This window comes from Pleurodeles waltl, chromosome 1_1 (genome assembly GCF_031143425.1).
Source record: "Pleurodeles waltl isolate 20211129_DDA chromosome 1_1, aPleWal1.hap1.20221129, whole genome shotgun sequence".
NCBI lineage: Eukaryota > Metazoa > Chordata > Amphibia > Caudata > Salamandridae > Pleurodeles > Pleurodeles waltl.
This window is the reverse complement of record NC_090436.1, coordinates 571928454-571949578: the sequence shown is the minus strand read 5'-3', so window position 1 is coordinate 571949578 and position 21125 is coordinate 571928454.

Below are 21125 nucleotides of genomic sequence, written 5' to 3'. Positions count from 1 at the left end.
TATTAAGATGTCTGACTCTTGCTTTAAGTACTGTTTGAGATGTACTATTTTATTAATATCAGTTTCTGATAAAACCCACAAGTGTTAATATTGGTACATGTGTGTTTTAGAGTAAATGCACTAATGAATCCAGGAGACTAAGAAATTGAGTTTTACAGACAATATAGAGACCCACCACCAACCATGGTAACTAATAACCACTAAGTCGTCTACATAGATTTTAGTTGGGCTAGGGAACTGCAAGACAAATCTCATGAGTATCTTGATTAAAGAACAATAACAAGTGCTGATAAATGAGATTCAGGTGAGAACCTGGACGGTTGTTTATCTCTCTGTCATCCTATTCCCCTTCTCTCCATGAATTTTTATCGGGAGGGCGCAGGCGAGACAGGGGGAGTAGGAACTGCATCTCTTCTGCTAAGATAAGAGCCACACTAATATAGGCTATTGCTTGCTCTTCCTGACATTAGGACTATGTGAAGCAGTGCCTGGGTCAAAGATAGTCCTGTGTTTCTGACAAAGCAATGACCAAGTAAAAAATGTAGGTATACATATTGTGTATTCACAAAGATGCACACATACACATGTTGAAATTAATTACACAGAGACAGGTATAAATACGGACAAACAAACCAGAGGACATTCAAGCACAGACAAGCAGACATGTAGGCACAGAAAAAAGACAATCATCTTTGCATTGAGACTAGGGATGGGCAGAACTCATGGAGTTTCACTCCTTGGAATTCCACAGAGTTACATAAAAACTCAGCAAGATTCCGTGGAGTTCTGCCAACAGGCGTAAATATGCAGGTTGCGCTGCTCGTGCTGAAGTTTAGGGGCAGTAGTACGATCAACACTGAAAAACCAGTGCAAATGGCACCAAATGATGCACAAGAGCGCATGGCCATTCAAGTTGACTTTGCTGCTGGTTAAGTAGAAAATCTACTTGGGTGGCAGCAACTTTATTTGAGAAGCGGCCTTCAGACCACTCCGCTCATGACTGCGCGTGACCACCTACTTTAGAAAATGACACTAGGGGATTTCAAATCTCGCTTGTGCCCACAAAATCTCAAATGTCTGGAGACTTGTTGGAAAAAATTCTGCCACACAGATATTGACAGAATTTGACCAGAACTCTGCATTACAAGAAAAACACAGTCACCGAATTCTGCTAATTCCGCAGGAGGAATGAAACATTTCATCCACCCCTAATTGAGTCCATTCGACATGCAGTCACTCAAGAAGAAAAACCAACGCACAGAAGCTCATACACATGCAAAGAACCTATACAGATGCACATATGGTCAGTCAGCATAAAAGCAAGCATGCATAGCAGGCAAGGATTACTGATGGAGACATGGAGATATAGTTGGGCAGATGGATGGAAAGATGGAAAGATAGAATCAAGCTTTATAATATAGGAGAATCATTGTAAATCAGTGATTCTGCAGCCACATTAAACTGGTGGCTCCACCAACATTATTTACTGGTGAGGAACCACAAGCTTTCCTATGGTAAAGGCTCTGCATGCCCCATTGCCCCATCATATGAAAGCCCTATTTGGCAGGCTGTGTCACTGGGACTTCAGTTTCGGGATGTTAAAAAGTTCACAAACAGCTCACACCTAGTCTCAATGCAAAGATGACTCCCCTCACTCCAGTCTGAACCACTTACCCCAATCTAATCCACGTCAACCTAACCTACCTCAATCTAATCTGCCCCACCCCTGTTTGCCCCATTGGAATCCAAAACAATCTGCACCACTCCAAAACAATCTGCCCCACTCAATCCAAAACAATCTGCACCACTCCAATCTTCCCCAGTCGAATCCAAAACAATCTGCCCCACTCCAATCCAAAACAACATGGCCCACACCCATCTACCCTATTCCATTCTGCCCCAGCCCAACTCAAAACAATCTAACACATTCCAATCCACCTCACTCCAATCTGCGTCACTTTAATACAATTCATTCTGCCCATTCCAATCTGCCCACTCCAATATGCCCCACTCCAGTCCAAAACAATCTCCCCCACTCAAACCCATCCTACTCCAATCCACCCACTCCAATCGAAACAATCTGCCCCACTCCAATCTGCTCCACTCCAATCCACCCCACTCCAGTCCACCCCACACAAACCCAATCTGTCACACTCTAATCTGCCCCACTCCAATCCGCCCTACTCCAGTCCACCCCACTCCAATCCAAAACAATCTGTCACACTCTAATCTGCCCCACTCCAATCTACCCTATCCAATCCAAAATAATACGTCTCACTCCAATTCAATCCACCTCACTCCATCCCAATTCACCGCACTCCAATCTACCCCACTCCAATCCAATCTGCAGCAACCCAATCCACACCACTCCAAAACAATCCACCCTATTCTAATCCAATCCACCCTACTCAAATCTATCCGAATATAATCTGCCCCACTCCAATCTGAAACAATTTACCCCATTCTAGTCTGCCCCACTGCAATCCAAAACAATCTATCCCACTTCAGTCCGCCCACTCTAACCTGCCCAACTCAAAATAATCTTCCCCACTCCAACCTGCCCCACTCCAATCCAAAACAATCTGCACCACTACAATTCACCCTACTCCAATCCAATCCACCTCATCCCAATCCAATACACCCAACTCCACCCCAAATCTCCCTACTCCAATCCACCACAATCCACCTCAATACAATCCACTCCACCCCACAACAATCTAATCCAATCCACCCCAGTCCGGCCCAGTCCGATGTATCCCACTCCAATCCAATCTACTTCACATCAATCCAACCCACCTCAACCCAATCCAATCCAATCCACCCCACCCCACCCCAATCCACTCCAGTCGAATCCACCCCACTCTAGTCTACCCACTCCAGTCTGCCCTACTTCAATCCAGAACAATCTCTCTCACTCCAATCGAAAACAATACACCCCACTCCAATCCAATCAACATCACCTCAATCCAATCCACCCCACTCCATCCCAATTTACCTCACTCCAATCTACACCACTCTGATCCCACAGCAACAAAATCTAGCCACTCCAATCCAATCCATCCCACTGTAATCTAATCCACTTTACTCCAATCCACCCTAATACAATCTGCCCCACTCCAAACTCAACGAATCTGCTCAGCTCCAATTTGCCCACTCCATTCTGCCTAACTCCAATCCGAAACAATCTTCCTCACTCCAATCTGCCCCACTCCAATCCAAAAGAATCCACCCCCTTCAATCAGTTTCAGTCTGCTCCATTTTAATCCAAAATAACCTGCTCCACTCCAATCTGCCCCACTCTAATCCAAAACAATCTGTCCCACTTCAGTCTGCCCACTCCAATCTGCCAACCTCCAATCTGAAACAATCTTCTCCACTCTAATCTGCCCCACTCTGATTCAAAACAAGCTTCCCCACTCCAATCCTAAAGAATCCACCCCTCTGCAATCAATTTCAATGTGCCCCATTTTAATCCAAAATAAGATGCCCCACTACAACCTGCCCCACTACACCCTGCCCCACTCCAATCCAACACAATCTGCCTCACTACGATTTGCCCCAATCCAATCCAATCCACCTCATCCCAATCCAATCCACTCCTCTCCACCCCAAATCACCTCACTCTAATCCACCCCAATCCACCTCACTACAATCCACCTCATCCCTACACCAATCCAATCCACTCCACCCCAATCCAGCCCAGTCAAATCTACCCCACTCCAATCCAATGCTTCTCAGGTCAATCCAATCCGCCTCACCCCAATTCAATCCACTCCACTCCAACCCCACCCCACTCCTGTTCAATCCTCCCCACTCTGATCCACCCTATTCCAGTCCGATCCACTCCTCTGCAATCCAATCCACCCCACTGCAATCCATCCCACCCAACTCCACTCCATCTTACCCTATACCAATCCAACCCATCCCATCCCACTCCAATCCAACCCAACCCAATCCTCCCACTCCAATGCACCCCACCCAATCAAGTCCACTGCTACCTACTCCACTATACACCAATCCACCCACACCACACAATCCACTCCACTCCACAATCCACTTTAATCCACTTCCTCAGTCCAATCAAGTCCAAATTAATCCACTCCAATCTATTCCAATCAATCAATCAATCATAATACTTGTAGAGCGCACTACATACCCTTGAGGGTCCCAAGGCTCTGGGGGTGGGGTGGGGTGGGTGCTGCTACTGCTCGAAGAGCCAGGTCTTGAGGTGTCTTCTGAAGGTGAGCAGGTCTTGGGTCTTTTTGAGGTGGGTCGGGAGGGTGTTCCAGGTCTTGGCGGCGAGGTAGGAGAAGGATCTGCCACCGGAGGATATTCGTTGGATGCGGGGGATGGCGGCGAGGGCGAGGTTGGAGGAGCGGAGTTGTCAGGTCGGGGTGTAGAAGATGAGTCTGCTGTTCAGGTAGGCTGGCCCGGTGTTGTAGAGTGCTTTGTGTGCGTGGGTGAGGAGCTTGAAGGTGATCCTCTTGTCGATGGGGAGCCAGTGAAGGTTTCTCAGGTGGGGATGATGTGGATGCGGCGGGGAACGTTGAGGATTATTCGGGCGGAGGTGTTTTGGATGCGATGCAGGTGCTTGGACAGGATGCCTGCATAGAGTACGTTGCTGTAGTCGAGCCTGCTGCTGACAAGAGCCTGTGTCACTGTTTTTCTTGTTTCAGTCGGGATCCACTTGTAGATCCTGCGGAGCATGCGGAGGGTGTTGTAGCAGGAGGAGGAGATGGCATTGACCTGTTTTGACAAGAAGAAGAAAGAGTCGAGGATGAAGCCAAGGTTGCGTGCGTGATCGGTTGGTGTCGGTGGGGCACCCAGCGAGGATGGCCACCACGAGTCGTCCCAGGTGGAGGGGGTGGGCCCTAGGATGAGGACCTCCGTCTTGTCCAAGTACAGTTTCAGATGGCTGCCTCTCTTCCAGTCGGCGATGGCTTTCATACCCTCGTGAAGGTTGGTTTTGGCGGTGTGTGGGTCATTGGTGAGGGAGAGGATGAGTTGGGTGTCGTCGGCATAGGAGATTATGTTAAGGTTGTATTTGCGGGCCACTTGTGCGAGGGGGGCTATGTAGATATTTAACAGCATCGGGCTGGGGGATGAACCCTGGGGTACGCCGCAGATGATGTTGGTGGCTTCGGATTGGAAGGGAGGGAGGTGGACTCTCTGGGTTCTGCCGGAGAGGAAGGATGTGGTCCAGTCGAGGGCTTTCCCTTTGATCCCAGCCTCGTGGAGGCGTATTTTCAGAGTGTGGTGGCAGACCGTGTCGAAGGCGGCTGACAGGTCCAGGAGGATGAGGGCTGATGTTTCTCCATTGTCGAGTTGGCTTCTGATGTCGTCTGTGGCAGTGAGAAGGGCGGTCTCGGTGCAGTGGTTCCGTCTGAATCCGGACTGGGAGGGGTCAAGGATGTTGTTGTCTTCGAGGTGGCGGGTCAGTTGTGTGTTAACGATTTTCTCGATGACCTTTACCGGGAAAGGGAGCAGGGAGATGGGCCGGAAACTCTTGAGGCCCTTGGGGTCCGCCTTTGGTTTTTTGAGAAGGCCGTTGATTTTGGCGTGCTTCCAGCTTTACGGGAATCTCACTGTTTCAAAGGAGATGTTGATGACCTTCCGTAGTTGGGGTGCGATGGCTCTGTCTGTTTTGTTGTATATGTGAGGTGGGCATTGGTCTGATGGTGATCCTGAGTGGATGGAGTTCATGGTCTTGCGTGTCTCGTCGTCGTTGACGGTGGTCCATGAGGTCAGGCGGTTGGTGCGGGTGGGGTTCGTGAAGTAGGAGATTGGCGTGGTAGGGGTGGTCGTGGTGTTGAAGCTATTGTGGATGTCAGTGATCTTTCGGTGGAAAGTGGTGGCCAATGCGTCGCACAGTTCTTGGGAGGGTGGGATGTCATTGGTGATGGCGCTGGGGTTGGAGAGTTCCTTCACGATATTGAAGAGCTCTTTGCTGTCGTATGCGTTGTTCTCCAGGCGGGTTTTGAAGGAGGATCTCTTGGCCAGCCTGAGGAGTTGGTGATGTCTGCGTGTGGCATCCTTGAGTGCTGTGTGGCTGTCGGGTGTGCGTTCGTGGAGCCATTTCTTCCGGCAGTTGCGCTTGGAGGATTGGAGGTCGTTGGTGAACTAGGTGGCTTTTTTGCTGGTTTGGTTGTTGGAGGATGTTTTGAGTGGTGCGATGTGGTTGGCGCAGTCGTTGATCCATTGCCTGAGGTTGTGGGCTGCATTGTCAGGGTCGCTGGGGTCAGAGGGCGGTCTCTGGGCTAGGGCGTTGGTCAGCTGATCTTCGGTGATTTTGCTCCAGCGTCGATGGGCTGGTTGCTCAGTGTGCTGGTGTTTGGTTTGTTTCTTGAAGGTGAAGTGGATGCAGTGGTGGTCGGTCCAGTGGAGTTCGGTGGTGTGGTTGAAGGCGATGTGGTTGCTGGTGGAGAAGATGGGGTCTAGGGTGTGGCCGGGGGCGTGGGTGGGTGCGGTGACAAGTTGTCTGAGCCCGAGGTTGGCGATCAGGGAGGTGGAATTGGCATCGTTGTTGTTCTCGAGGTGGAAGTTTAGGTCCCCAAGGAGGATGTAATCTGTGGAGGCCAGTACGTGGGTGCTGGCGAGCTCGGCGATGGCGTTGCTCAATGGTGCCCTGGGTCCGGGTGGTCTGTAGACGAGCATTCCTCTGAGGGTGGTGTTGGGGTCGGTGTGGATTCGGAAGTGCAGGTGTTCGGCTGACTTGAGGGTGTCATCCAGGTGGGTGTGGACTTCAAGGGTGGCCTTGTGGATGATGGCTATGCCTCCTCCGATTCCGTTGATGCGATCCCTGTGGGAGATCTTGTAGCCGTCTGGAATGGCTATGGTGATGTCAGGCGCCGAGGAGTTGTTCCACCTGGTTTCGGTCAGGAAGGCTATGTCAGGGGTGGTGGTGTCGAGTAGGTCCCAGAGCTCGATGGCGTGCTTGCGTGCAGAGCGGGTGTTGAGGAGTATGCAGTGGAGGTTGTTGGATCCGGTCCTGGGGTGTTTAGCGGCTCTGTCGCAGGTGAAGCTACAGGTGCGGCAGGAGAAGGGTCCGTGAGTGCGTTTTGGGGCGACCTGGAAGCAGGTGGTGCCTTGACCGATGTTGAGTGCAAGGAGGGTGCTGGCATCGTAGCGAAGTATGGCCGTGTGGGGTCGAGGGGTTCTGGCGCTGGGCGCGGTCCAACCGCGGACCGGGGCAGACGGGCTTGCCTCTGGCATGCCTCCGGCGCGCCAGTGGCATGGTCGCGCAGCGACCGCCATTAGGAAGGGGAGGGGGACGGAGGAGCAGCTGGGAGGCTGGAGGCGTGGGCGAATGGGGGCGCGAGGGGGGCGGCGCCGCAGGGACGCAGCGCCGGGAGGGGAGAGCGGAGTGGGAAACCGGGAAAAGAAAGGGGCAACAAATGGAAAGCAGAAACACAGGCAAAAAGTGCAAAGGCAAAGAGATTACAGATTTAGAAAAACACAGAATACAAGGAAGAGAGAAAAAAGAAAAGAAAATAGAAAGACACACTGGCGCTTACCACTAGACACCAGGGAGGATCGGGTCCAGGAGGGCCTCGATCCCTTGTAGCAGCGAGGGCGAGGAGGGGGAGACACAGGCACGACTCGGTGGTGCTGTGCAGGCGGGGAGTGTTCACCTAGCCAAAACCGGTCAGGGGTCACTCACCTCAGCGCAGCAGCGACTGCCATTAAGAAGGGAAGTGGGGGGGGAGCAGCTGGGAGGAGGGAGGCGTGGGCGAACGGGGGCGCGAGGGGGGCAGGGACGCAGGGACGCAGCAGCGGGAGGGGAAAGCGGAGTGGGAAAACGGGAAAAGAAAGGCGCAACTAATGGAAAACAGAAACACAGGCAAAAACTGCAAAGGCAAAGAGATTACAGATTTTGAAAAAAACAGAATACAAGGAAGAGAGAAAAAAGAAAAGAAAATAGAAAGACACACTGGTGCTTACCACTAGACACGAGGGAGGATCGGGTCCAGGAGGGCCTCGATCCCTTGTAGCAGCGAGGACGAGGAGGGGGAAACACGGGCACGGCTTGGTGGTGCTGTGCGCGCAGGGAGTGTTTACCTGGCCAAAACCGGTCAGGGCTCACTCACCTCAGTGCGCAGAGACCGCCATTAAGAAGGGGAGGTGGGAGGGAGGAGCAGCTGGGAGGCATGGGCAAATGGGGGCACAAGAGGGGCGGGCCGCTGGGACACAGCGGGGGGAGGGGAGAGCGGAGTGGGAAAACGGGAAAAGAAAGGCGCAACGAATGGAAAACAGAAACACAGGCAAAAAGTGCAAAGGCACAGAGATTACAGATTTAGAAAAACACAGAATACAAGGAAGAGAGAAAAAAGAAAAGAAAATAGAAAGACACACTGGCGCCTACCACTAGACACCAGGGAGGATCGGGTCCAGGAGGGCCTCGATCCCTTGTAGCAGCGAGGTGGGGGAGACACGGGCACAGCTCGGTGGTGCTGTGCGCGCGGGGAGTGGATTCCAATCCATCCCAATCCAAGCCACCCACCCCACCCCAATCCGATCCAATCCACTCCTACAGTCCACCCCACCCAATACACCTCATCCTATTTCAATCCACTCCACCACACTCCAATCCAACTCACTCCAATCTACCCCACTCTACTCCAATCCACCTTACTATACCTCAATCCAATCGACCCACCCCATCCCAGTTCAGTCGACCGCACATTAACCCAAACCATTGAGCTCACCTCAATCCAATCCACCCCACTCCAATCCAATCCACCCCACTCTACCCAAATTCAATCACCTTCAGCACCATCTCAAGTGACTCTACCCCACTCCAATGCAACCCATCCCAATCCAATCCACCCCACGAAAATCTAATCCACTCCAGTACACCCCACTACATTCCACCCCACTCTAATTCAATCTAAACACTCTAATCCAGCCCCTTACAATCCAATCCATCCCACTGCAGCCCAACACAAACCCAATCCAATCCACCAACCCCATTGTAATCACCCCATCCCACTCCAATCTACCCCACTCCAATCTGCCCCACTCTAGCCCACTCCAAACCACCACACTCTGCACCAAGCCAACCCACTCTATCCCAATCCAATAAACTCCACTCATTCCTAGTTCAGTCCGCCCCACTCCACTCCAATCCATCCAACTCACCCCACTCCAATCCACCTCACCCTACTCTATTCCAATCCACCCATTCCAATCCAATCTTCCCCACTCCAGTTCATTCCAGCCCACTCCAATCCAGTGAGCCCAATCCACCCATTCTAATCCAATCTACTCCAGTCCAATGCAATCCCCCACTCCATCCCAATCCAGACCACCCCAATCCAATCCACCCCTTCCCACCCCTATCACTCCAATCCAAACCACCCACCACAATCCAGTCTAATCTACCCCACTCTTCTCAATCCCCTCCACTCTACCACAATCTAATCCACTCTACCCTACTCCAATGCAATCCACCCTACTACAGTATACTCAAACCCACTCCACCCTTTTCCACCCCACTACACTCTACAACACTCTTTGCCACTGAACCACTGAACTCTACTCCCCTCTACTGAAGTCTACAAAACTCTTTTCTCATCCCCTCTACAACACTCCAACAAATCCACTTTACAACACTGTACTTCCCCATTCTACTCTGACACTCCATGTCATTAACTTTTACCCATGCTGTACAGCAACCACACTGGTGTACAAGATGGCAAAACACATTACCAAAGCAAATAGCTCTTGTATAGGTGAGACCTATTGGCTTACCCAATGCTTGTTTTTTAAGTGAATGTGAAAGAAGAGCTGCCCAAAGAGGTTTCCAGCATTTGTAGGAATTTGGAAAACAACTTCTTATGCATGCTAACAAGACAGTAGTTTTTGTAACTCACTGTGAATATCAGTTTTGTGTAGCGGTGGGTGAAGAATTCTGTCCCGCAGCACATCCACAGAGTTTTACCCACTCTGCCCTCTGCACTGCGTTCCTGAAAAACTCTGTGAAGATGCGTTGAGCTGTGTTTTTTCTCTTGGGTGGCAACATTAAGTTGACAACCAAGAGAAATTGCTAAATTGGCGAGCAGGATTTCTGAATGCAGCGGTTGTGGCAGGTCGCTACCGCTCAAACTGAGAAGCTGCCACTTGTGTTGAGGAAGCTGCTGCTCAAGTAGAAAATCTACTTGAGTGGCAGGAAGCAGTTAGCACCCTCTGACGCTTTGCTTGATGAAGTTTGTGATGATTTTATAGCATAGGTGAAACTCCTGCCACTGAAAATCGGTGAACACAGCACAACTTGCCCAAACTCTGCCACTCGCCGAACACAACGTTACACAGCAGAGTTTTTTTGGCCAGCCCGATTTTGTGCTACAACTGGTTAGTACCTCAGTTGACTTTCAAATCTGAGGTATGATCACAAAATGGTTAGTGCGCCAAAAGAAGACCTGCTTTGCAAGCTGAAGTACGTACTGGGGCCCAGAGTTTCTACCAGTACCAAATATAACAACATGTGCCATGTAAAGATGGATGGCAAATCCTAATATGCGCAATGGATTAGTAAGTGATGGGTGGCTGATTTCATCAGTCACAGAATATTGCTGAGTGATGGAACACATATGTTGGCATTTTTTGTAGAAATGTGCAAAATTTGCATTTTTTTAGAGTAAATAAATGAAAGTTTTTAAAAATATTCAAAATTGTTAAATATGCAAAAGGAAAACTTGGCATTTGGAACCAGTATTGTAACACAACTTGAACCACCCCCCTGAAAAATACATGAATGGAGCCCCCCCACACAGGGCTGGTTTTAGCGTTGGTGGAGCCTAGTGTTTTTTGGCACACCCCCCATGACCTCCTTCTCCATTAATTCAATCATGACCACTCTCCAACAGTGCCCCTAACCTTTCCAAAGCCGCTCTCTGACATACACTTCTTTTTCTTTTTTGAAGAGCTACTCAGTTTACTCACAGTTTTGTGATCTGTACGGAACATGTTTGTAACAGCAGGCACTTTATCCCTCTGCACTACTTTATGATGAATAAAAACTGCCACTAGACAAAACTCAGATCTCTCACCAATAGTAACATTAATCACCAGAGTTATCTTGACATTTTTATTGTTGCCTCAAACCTGCTGGATGCACAAGCAAGTTCAGTGCTTCTAAACCCTTAAGTTGTTTTTAAGCATAGCACCCACACCAAAGTCAGTGCACCAGCCACACTGCCCTAAAGCTGGCCCTGTACTTATGTTTTAACCCACTCAGGTGCTCTCAGTCCAGGGGCCCATGCAAAAGGCCTAGAGGTTCTCCCTGGAACTCACCCGTACCGCAAGGGCTATTCCTACACCACTGTTTGAAATTATGGGCCATAGGTACAAGGGCCTTGCGCCACCAGAGCGTCACTTTTTGTGACAAATTTACAAGGCGGTGCTAAGCCACTTTTTCTGGCTTAGTGCCACCTTGTAAATATGGACTCCTCCAACGCAGTTTTTGGCCTCAGAGGGGCGTGCAATGGGTGTTGCTGTGGGCGTTCCACTGCAACACTCATTGCTTTTGACTCTGCCCAGATTTACAAGTATAGAAACAAAAGTTTGACGCAGCACCACACTACACAACTTTTTAGTAAAACTGGCCCTATGTTTTAGTGTAAAATGTACCTCATGTCTATTTTATACACAAGGATACACTTTGTGCTAAAAATAACACCAAAAAGTACTGCAAATAGCAGCAGCTCCAGTATTGATTGCGTTGTTCCTAAACATTCACTCAATTATTTTTTTACACAGATAGCACGTAATTGCACACATGGGATATTAGCATCAGCTAGGGCAGGGTTCTGCAAAGTCGGTCCTGGAGAGCCGGATACATACCAGATTTAGAAAAATTTATATTTCTGAAACATCTTTTTTCTAAATGTGGATATGCACAAAATCTGCCATGGACCCGCCTCTCCTGCAAAACCCTAAGCTAGGGAATTTCGTCTAACAAACGTAACACAAAATTACTGCAATTATGCACAGTTAGGACAGTGAAATCGAAATTGTGCCATGGCCTAAGGTTCTGTTATTACTGAGCGATTGTCAGAATATGAAAGTTGCACGTTTTATAGTCCGGACTGCACACTATTTGACCATAGTAAAATTGAAAATTATTTTTTCTAAAAGAGTGGTCAATATAGAATGCAGCCATCCAGGATAAGAAGTAGAAAAATAATACATTCAAGGATTATGATTATATTTCAAAAGTATTTGCATTGCTAACGCGTCCCTTTATGATAATTTATTATACACCAGGACTCGTTTTAGGCCAATTAATCTTTTGACCCAGTTGAGAGACACCTTAGGACGAGATAGCTAATCAATATGTCAATCAATACATCAATAATGTTATCAGTATTTATTACCACAATGCATTTCACTTTAGTCAAAGACATTAATCAACTCAAGGCACCACCATGACCTGGCAGTCATGAATAACCACACCAGTTTAGTAGAATTTTATGATGCTTATTCCCTATTTGATTACAATTCTAAAAGCATGTGTGTTAAGCTTAAAACCAAAACACTCAATATCATTGTCATAATTTGGCAACTCGAATAAGACTTAAACAACGCGAGGAACGCAATTATTAGAACATAACACAACGTCAACATAAGTCAATTTTAGCAGAGTGTCATCAATGTGTCAGTTCAACAAAACATAGATTCAGTCGTTTGTCTATTTACGTCAGTTTAGTGAACACCTATCCTAACCACCGATTAGCATTGGCATGTTGGGCTTCATGCAAAACAATTTAGAACACCAACTTGGAAAACATCTAGCTATGGTCTCTATCAAAAGTAAGCAGTTGGTACCTAGAAAGGAAAAGCAAACAGACAAATCACAATTGTATTGTCATAGTTAGCCTCCAAGGTTTAGGTCAGCACTCAGGTTCAGTCTTCGTCCTCAGGACATCAGTTGATTCGCCATCAGTCAAAACTCAGCTCTGGGGGCAAAAGGGGCACTTCCCTCATAAGGAGGCAAAGTGTAAATGGGCAATCTAAGGAAGATGATGGTTCTAAGTAATATCAGCGAAGTCACCAAACAGAGTGACAAAGTTTCTGGATAAAATCAATAGCATTCCCTAACCCACCTATCCTGGTTCTCTGTGTCATGGGTTTTTATCCCTTTTTCGTAGTACATTTGTCTAAAATTTCATTGGCTTACGGTTATACCCCACTATCTTTACCCTATTAGAAAATAGATTATGTCATTAATCTTTCGCCCCATATTATTTTACAGACATTTTATTGGTCCATGTAATTGACGTCTTCGGAGGTAGCACGTCCGGTATGAGTTCATCCTTCTGTAATTCTTTGCACATCTTTTGGTCAGTAGCTCCATTGTCTTCACCAGTTAGAACGACCTTGTACATTATATTAATCTACACTGTTGCATTTCAGCTAGCACTCACAAGCAGTATGAATTTCATGAGAACGGATCCACTATGGTTACATGAGTCAGCACACTGCACGTTAGAAAAACACATTTAATATGAGAGCCAGGCAGCTAGGTTTCGGCTCATGCTAACTTAAGGCCTACAATGATTTTAGCACAATATCAATAACTTAATCATTAATAATTAGTATAAAACCTATTCAGTTATAATAATTCATAACATTAGTCATTCTTATTAGTCCACGTATACATTGGCGGCCACTCCCCGTGGTCACATTTCTTGTGCCCGTTTTAAGCAAAATACATTACTACAGTTTCTACGCGGCATTATCACACATTAATTCATAAACATTTCATGTTAATATAGATTATATAAGCTACGCTCTCTCAGCATAAATGTACAATGAAACACGTGTACTGAGAAAACAGATTTGATGCTTGAGGCCGCCTAGGGTTCGGTTTTTTAAGGATGTAAAAGAAGTGTCAGAGAATTGATTTGTAACGTGGCTTCCATCACTGTATTTTCACTCATTTGTAGGAATTTGCACTGTGAATATCGATTTTGTGCTGCAACTCTTTAATACCACAGCCGTCATTCAAATCTGAGGTATGGTCACAAAATTGTCGGTGCGTCAAAAGAGTGCCTGCTTTGCAACCTGAAGTACATACACGGGGCCCAGAGTCTCTACTAGTGCCAAATAAAAACAACAGATGTCATATGAAGATTGTGTTACAAAGCTGAAACTCGATTTTTGAATTACCAGTACACAAAGCATTTACCATATAAATACCACATGTGTCCTTCACAAAGGAAAATATAACAGCCATTGGCAAAATAGGTCGGGGCTATTTAAGTTGAATATGATCTCTGCTGAAACTAGTGGCAGTATAGTTGCTGAGTTACATTACTACCTAGATTAGAAGTGTCAGTAAAACTTTGCTGCTAAATGCAGTGAGCAATAAACAGAGAGAACTGCAGAAAGTTTTACTCACAAACAGCAGTATGAAACAGGAAACGGGGGAAAGTCAAAGACTGGTAGTAAGTGTTTTTGGGTACTGCAGTAGGTGGGAGAAAATATTGATCCATTGATCTTCTTCTGCCACGTCACTCTATAATCTCTGAACATGAAGTTGAAGGAGCACAGAGAGGTGGCATGCTGGGTGTTGTTGGTTGCTGCCATGGACACTTTACCATTCATGTTTTTTCAACAAATGCAGTCATTGATGTATTATTAACAAGGCCGTAAAATAAGCACACAGTATTCGAGTCATAGAAGTGAATGTGACCAATAAAACTGCGTCCTCTATGAAAGATAACACCACCTAATTATCCTGGATGAGTGAAAGTTTATTTCACCATAGCAAAGTTATCCATGTCCAGGGTTGGCGCCCGTAAACCATTTTGCTTCAAATGATACAAACATTCCAGGAGAAACACCGTGAAGTTCCTTCCCAGTTTCCTAACATTGGCAACATGTGAGAAACCTACTACCAATAAAGTTGTGGAGCTTTGATTAAATCACTTATTATTATTAAACACATCTTAGACATTCCATTGCTACCAGTCACTGTTGGTTAACTGAAACAATATTATCTTGTTGCTATTGAGAGCCTGCAGGTGGGTGAATTATAATACCGTATCTGATTGATCTTTTTAAGATGACTTAGACCTCCAAGGGAGTTAGCAAAAATAAAAATTTCAATTTTCCTGAAGTCCATTTGGCCACACAAAAAGGGCCAGGAATAGGTGATTTTATTGCCAATTAACAATCAGTCCAAAATGTATGCTCCTCAGGAGAATATTAACCCCTTCTGTGCCGTGGACGTAGTGGTTACGTCCCGCGGCACAGTGCTGCTGTGCTGAGGACGTAACCACTACGTCCTCGGCACACAGCCCAGAGGGAGCGCTCTCGCTCCCTCTGTGTGCTTCCCATCCACCCCCCAAAGTCAGGGATGGAAGGGGAAGCCCTTCCCCTTCCACCCCCGACCCCCCCACCCACCCATAATGAAGTCAGCGCGCGATCGCGCGCTGACTTCATTATGGGATCCTCGCCGCACAGGAAGCCTTTTGCTTCCTGTGCGGCGACGATAGAAGAGGTGAGTTCCTCTTCCCGGTGGGTGGGGGGTTGGGGCTAAAGAGGCACCGGGGAAAAGGAAAGGCTTTTCCTTTTCCCCGGTGTCTCTTTGAGCATTCCTGCTGCCCGATCGCATTGCGATCGGGCAGCAGGAATGCCCACTAGACACCAGGGATTTGTTTGTTTTATTGTTGTTACCTGTTTTTGGCACGCGGGGAGCGGCCCCTTGGGCAAGGGTCGCTCCCCTTTGGGGGGCATGTATTTTAGGGCCATTTCTGCCCCCCTTGAGGGCAGATTGGCTACTTTTTAGCCAGATCTGCCCCCAAGGGGGGCAGAAAACACTAGATCACCAGGTTTTTTATTTTTATGTGTATTTATGTGGGGGGGGGTGCCCCCTTGGGCAAGGGGCGCCCCCCCCCAAGGGGGCAGAGAACTGTTGGCCTTTCCTGCCCCCCTTGGGGGCAAATCGGCCTATTTTTTTTAGGTCCATCTGCCCCCAAGGGGGGCAGAAGCCACTTAGGCACCAGGGATTGTGTGTGTAGTGAATGGGGGGGGGCGCCCCCTTGGGCAAGGGTCGCTCCCCTTTGGGGGGCATGTCTTTTAGGGCCATTTCTGCCCCCCTTGAGGGCAGATCAGCCTATTATTTTTAGGCTGATCTGCCCCAAGGGGGCAGAAACCACTAGAACGCCAGGGATTTTTTTTTATTTGTTTATTTTTGTGGGGGGGCGTCCCCTTGGTCACGGGGCACCCCCCCAAGGGGGCCATTGACCTGTTGGCCATTTCTACACCCCCTGGGGGCAGATGGGCCTATTTTTTTAGACCCACCTGCCCCCAAGGGGGGCAGAAGCCATGTAGACACCAGGGATAGTGTGTGTGTGTGTGTGTTAGTGGATGGGGGGGGGCCTTGGGCAAGGGTCGCCCCCCCACTTTGGGGGCACATGTACCCAGGCCATTTCTGCACCCCTTGGAGACAGATCAGCCTATTATTTTTAGGCTGGTCTGCCCCCAAGGGGGGCAGAAACCACTAGAACGCCAGGGATTTTTTAAAATTTGTTTATTTTTGTGGGGGGGCGTCCCCTTGGTCACGGGGCACCCCCCCAAGGGGGGCATTGACCTGTTGGCCATTTCTACACCCCCTGGGGGCAGATGGACCTATTTTTTTAGACCCACCTGCCCCCAAGGGGGGCAGAAGCCATGTAGACACCAGGGATAGTGTGTGTGTGTGTTAGTGGATGGGGGGGGGGCCTTGGGCAAGGGTCGCCCCCCACTTTGGGGGCCCATGTACCCAGGCCATTTCTGCGCCCCTTGGAGACAGGTCAGCCTATTATTTTTAGGCTGGTGGGGGCAGAAACCACTAGAACGCCAGGGATTTTTTTTTATTTGTTTATTTTTGTGGGGTGCGTCCCCTTGGTCACGGGGCGCCCCCCCAAGGGGGGCATTGACCTGTTGGCCATTTCTACACCCCCTGGGGGCAGATGGGCCTATTTTTTTAGACCCACCTGCCCCCAAGGGGGGCAGAAGCCATGTAGACACCAGGGATAGTGTGTGTGTGTTAGTGGATGGGGGGGGCCTTGGGCAAGGGTCGCCCCCCCACTTTGGGGGCACATGTACCCAGGCCATTTCTGCACCCCTTGGAGACAGATCAGCCTATTATTTTTAGGCTGATCTGCCCCCAAGGGGGGCAGAAACCACTAGAACGGCAGGGATTTTTTTTTATTTGTTTTGTTTTGTGGGGGGGCGTCCCCTTGGTCACGGGGCGCCCCCCCAAGGGGGGCATTGACCTGTTGGCCATTTCTACACCCCCTGGGGGCAGATGGGCCTATTTTCTTAGGCCCACCTGCCCCCAAGGGGGGCAGAAGCCACTTAGGCACCAGGGATAGTGTTGTGTGTGTTTTTTTTTTGTTTGAGGGCTGTCCCCTTTGGCAAGGGTCGCTCTCCATGGGGACACACTACTAAAGGTATTTTCTGGCTTCCTTGGGGCAGACAGGCCTATTTTTGTAGTAGGCCCATCTGCCCCTATGGCAGAATCCACTTAGGCACCAATTTCTAAATGTTTGATGGTGGGTTGTTTGTCAACTGAAGAAGTCTTTGCATTTGTGATAAAAAATGTTTTCCTCCTTTTTGTCCTAGTTCAAAGCTTTTGCTTTATTTGCTGTGGCTCCTTGCGGTTTTGGCGGTGGTTGACCTGCAGTTTGCACAGTTGCTTGTTTTAGGTAAGTAAAAACAATGTACTCCAAAGGAGTATTGTTGCCATACATGAATGACATGTTTGTAGGGGGTGTACTAAATGCAGGATTGTGTGTGAAATTGTCCTTAGGTTTGTGCACAATGATATTTGTTTTGTCTTATTTCTAATTTGCCTTTCTTTCTTTATTTTTAGTGGGATATCATTGGTGAATGCTGTGTAGTTGCTGGTGAATCAAGCTTTTTCAGGCAAGTGAGCGGTATAGTTTTTGAGTTTATAACTCTTACTAACAAAGCTACACTTTGTTACTTGTCTTACACAGTGCTGGTTGTTGGTGGTGAATTTGCCCAGTTAATTTTAGCAGGAGAGATCATGGCTAGCCGCAGGATGACCGCTCAGCAGGTGGTTGGTATGCATTTTGAGTCACAGTCTGATCATGACTATGAGACGGACTCTGCATCTGAGGCAGAGGAGGAAGTCAGAGATTCTGGCAGTGATGTTTCTGTTGGAGGGGAATCTTCTGATGATGAAGCCACACTCAGTGCAGATGAAGGGTCTGTTTTAGAGGAGGACATTGATGTGCCAATAGTGCAGCAACCTGGGGCTGAAAGGTTTCCCGTTATAAGACCTGATGTCTGGGTTGCCCCAAACATGGAGCAGCCAGAATTGCCTGCCTTTACTGGTCTCCCGGGGTGTAACGCCAATACAGAGAACTTTATGCCTATCAATTTCTTTGAGTTATTCATGGATGACATGTTTTTGGAAGAGATTGTTGAGCAGACTAATTTGTATGCGGAGCAGCATTTGAGGGACAACGCTGCTAGACTTAGGCCACACTCTAGAGCTGCCCAGTGGATTCCCACAAATTTGGAGGAGTTAAAAAAGTTTTTGGGTTTGACTTTTTTGATGGGGTTGATAAGGAAGCCGTCACTGGCTTCTTATTGGTCTACTAGTCCCTTGATGGCAACAGCTATATTTCCAGTGACCATGAGTCGTAATCGGTATTTGCTTATTCTTAGGATGCTGCATTTTGTTGACAATGCATTAGCCTTGCCACGAGATCACCCAGATTCTGACCGTCTTTTTAAGATTAGGCCTGTCCTTGATCATTTTGTAGATCGGTTTTCGGAGGTCTATGTTCCAGGCAAAGAGTTAAGTGTGGACGAGTCTTTGGTCCTCTTCAAGGGTCGTTTGGTTTTTAGGTAGTACATTCCTAGCAAAAGGGCACGAAATGGAATTAAATTGTATATGCTGTCTGAAAGTAGGACAGGATATGTGTATAGTTTCCGTGTGTACACTGGTAGGGATTCTAATATTGACCCCCCTGGTTGTCCTCCCACTTTTGGAGTTACTGAGAAAATTGTGTGGGATCTTGGTAGGCGACTGTTCAACAAAGGTCACCATTTGTATGTAGACAACTTCTACACTGGTGTGCAATTGTTCAAGGAATTGTTTAGAGTGGACACAGTTGCTTGTGGCACAATCCGTTCTAACCGGAAAGGCTAACCAAGGGAGCTTGTCTGTAAAAAACTTGAGAGAGGACAGTGCTGTGCCTTGCGGAACGAGGAGCTGCTAGCTTTGAAATTTTCAGACAAGAGGGATGTCTACATGCTAAGTACCATCCATGATAAGAGTACTTCCCCTGTGACTGTTTGGGGCCAGGTTGTGGAAGTGCGCAAACCTGTGTGCATTTTAGATTATAATAAGCACATGGGAGGTGTAGATAGAGTTGACCAGAGGTTGGAACCTTATACTGCTATTCGTAAGTCTTACGTTTGGTATAAGAAGTTAGCACTTCACCTCTTCCACTTAGCAACCTTCAATGCTTTTATTGTGTTTAGGGATAGGTCTCCAGAGTCAAAGATGACATTTGTGAAATTTCAGGAGTCAGTGATAGAGAGCCTTATTGTGGTGGAACAGGCCAGAGTTCCTAGAGAAGCAGTGGTGGAGGATGTGGCTAGATTGAAAGATCGCCACTTTGCTGAGCACATTCCTCCCACACCCAAAAAAGACTTTCCAGCTAAGAAATGTAGAGTGTGTTTTCGAAGAGGTATCCGGAGGGAGACTCGAATGTACTGCCCAGATTGTCCTTCAAAGCCTGGGCTGTGTGTCGGTGCTTGTTTTAAGAATTACTACACCCAGAAGAATTTCTGGGAACAACCATGAGTGTAAACTCATGTCTGTTTTGTATTTTCATGTGTTTAGTTTCATGGTTAGCATTTCTGTCATGTTCTTAGTTAGAGCTTTTGTGTTTGTAGTTTTGTCATTCTTTCTACTTAGTTAGGGGTTCCTCTGTTTAAAAAAAAAAAAAAATGATGCCATTGTGTGTGGAGTGGGGCTTGGCTGAGAGTGTACATATTGACTTGCTGTTGGCTACTGCAACACACTGCCAGCCAAACACCAGTCCACACACTCCCATCAGCTGGTGTGATTGTTGTATCAGGCATGTGGGCGTATGTAAGTGATGGGCCCTTGAGTGGCGCTGTCTGTCGATGTGAGTGTTGTAATGTGCTGGGCCCGTGGCTGGCGGTGTGAATGGCCTTGTGTGTGTCATGTATGAAAGTTGTGTGAATGGACTGTAAAGCGGTTGGTGCCTTGTCGCGGCTTTACAGCTCACGAGCTGTGAGTCATTGGTTTGTTTTTTGCCTTTCAGTTACTAACAGTGCATTTCATTTTTGTGAAAGCTCTTGTTAGTAAAATTTGATCCACTGAACCATCACTCGTGCCAAATCCAACCAGTATGTGTGGTAAAAATGACAAAACCTGCTCCGCTGTAATCAGGCGTCGCAGCACACCTGTGACACGCTAGGTGCCTCAGGTGGGACCCCGATGATGAAGCATGCCACCAACTTGGTTGGTGGGTGAGGGGTCTTTTTCACATAACCTAAGTGTGTTTCTTTTTTTAAAATTTTTAGTGTTTGGCACATCACGGACGTATGTGGGCACATCAAAACGATATATTACAAAACTACCTGTGTTTGGGGGGGAGAGGGCACCTATGTTTTTTGGTCCTGTGTGCGGTCATCATCTAGGGAAACCTACCAAACCCAGACATTTTTTAAAACTAGACACCCAAAGGAGTCCAGGGAGGTGTGGCTTGCGTGGATCCCCCAACATTTTCTTACCCAGACTCCTCTGTAAACCTCAAAATGTGCTTAAAAAAGCATATTTTCCTTACTTTTCTTCGTAGGATCACCACTCCAGCACAAAATTCCTACTCCCCAGTGTTCCCCTCAGCCTCCCAAGTAAAATGACACCTCACTTATGTGGGTCCCCAAAGCAGAGTCAGTCTAAAGATGTATAAAAGAATATGTCCTTATAAACTTGCTGTGCTATCCCCTCTATCTCTACAAGTTTTGGGCCTCATTCTGTTGCAGGCACCTGGCCCACCCACACAAATGAGGTATCATTTTTATCGGGAGACTTGGGGGAACGCTGGGTGAAAGGAAATTTGTGG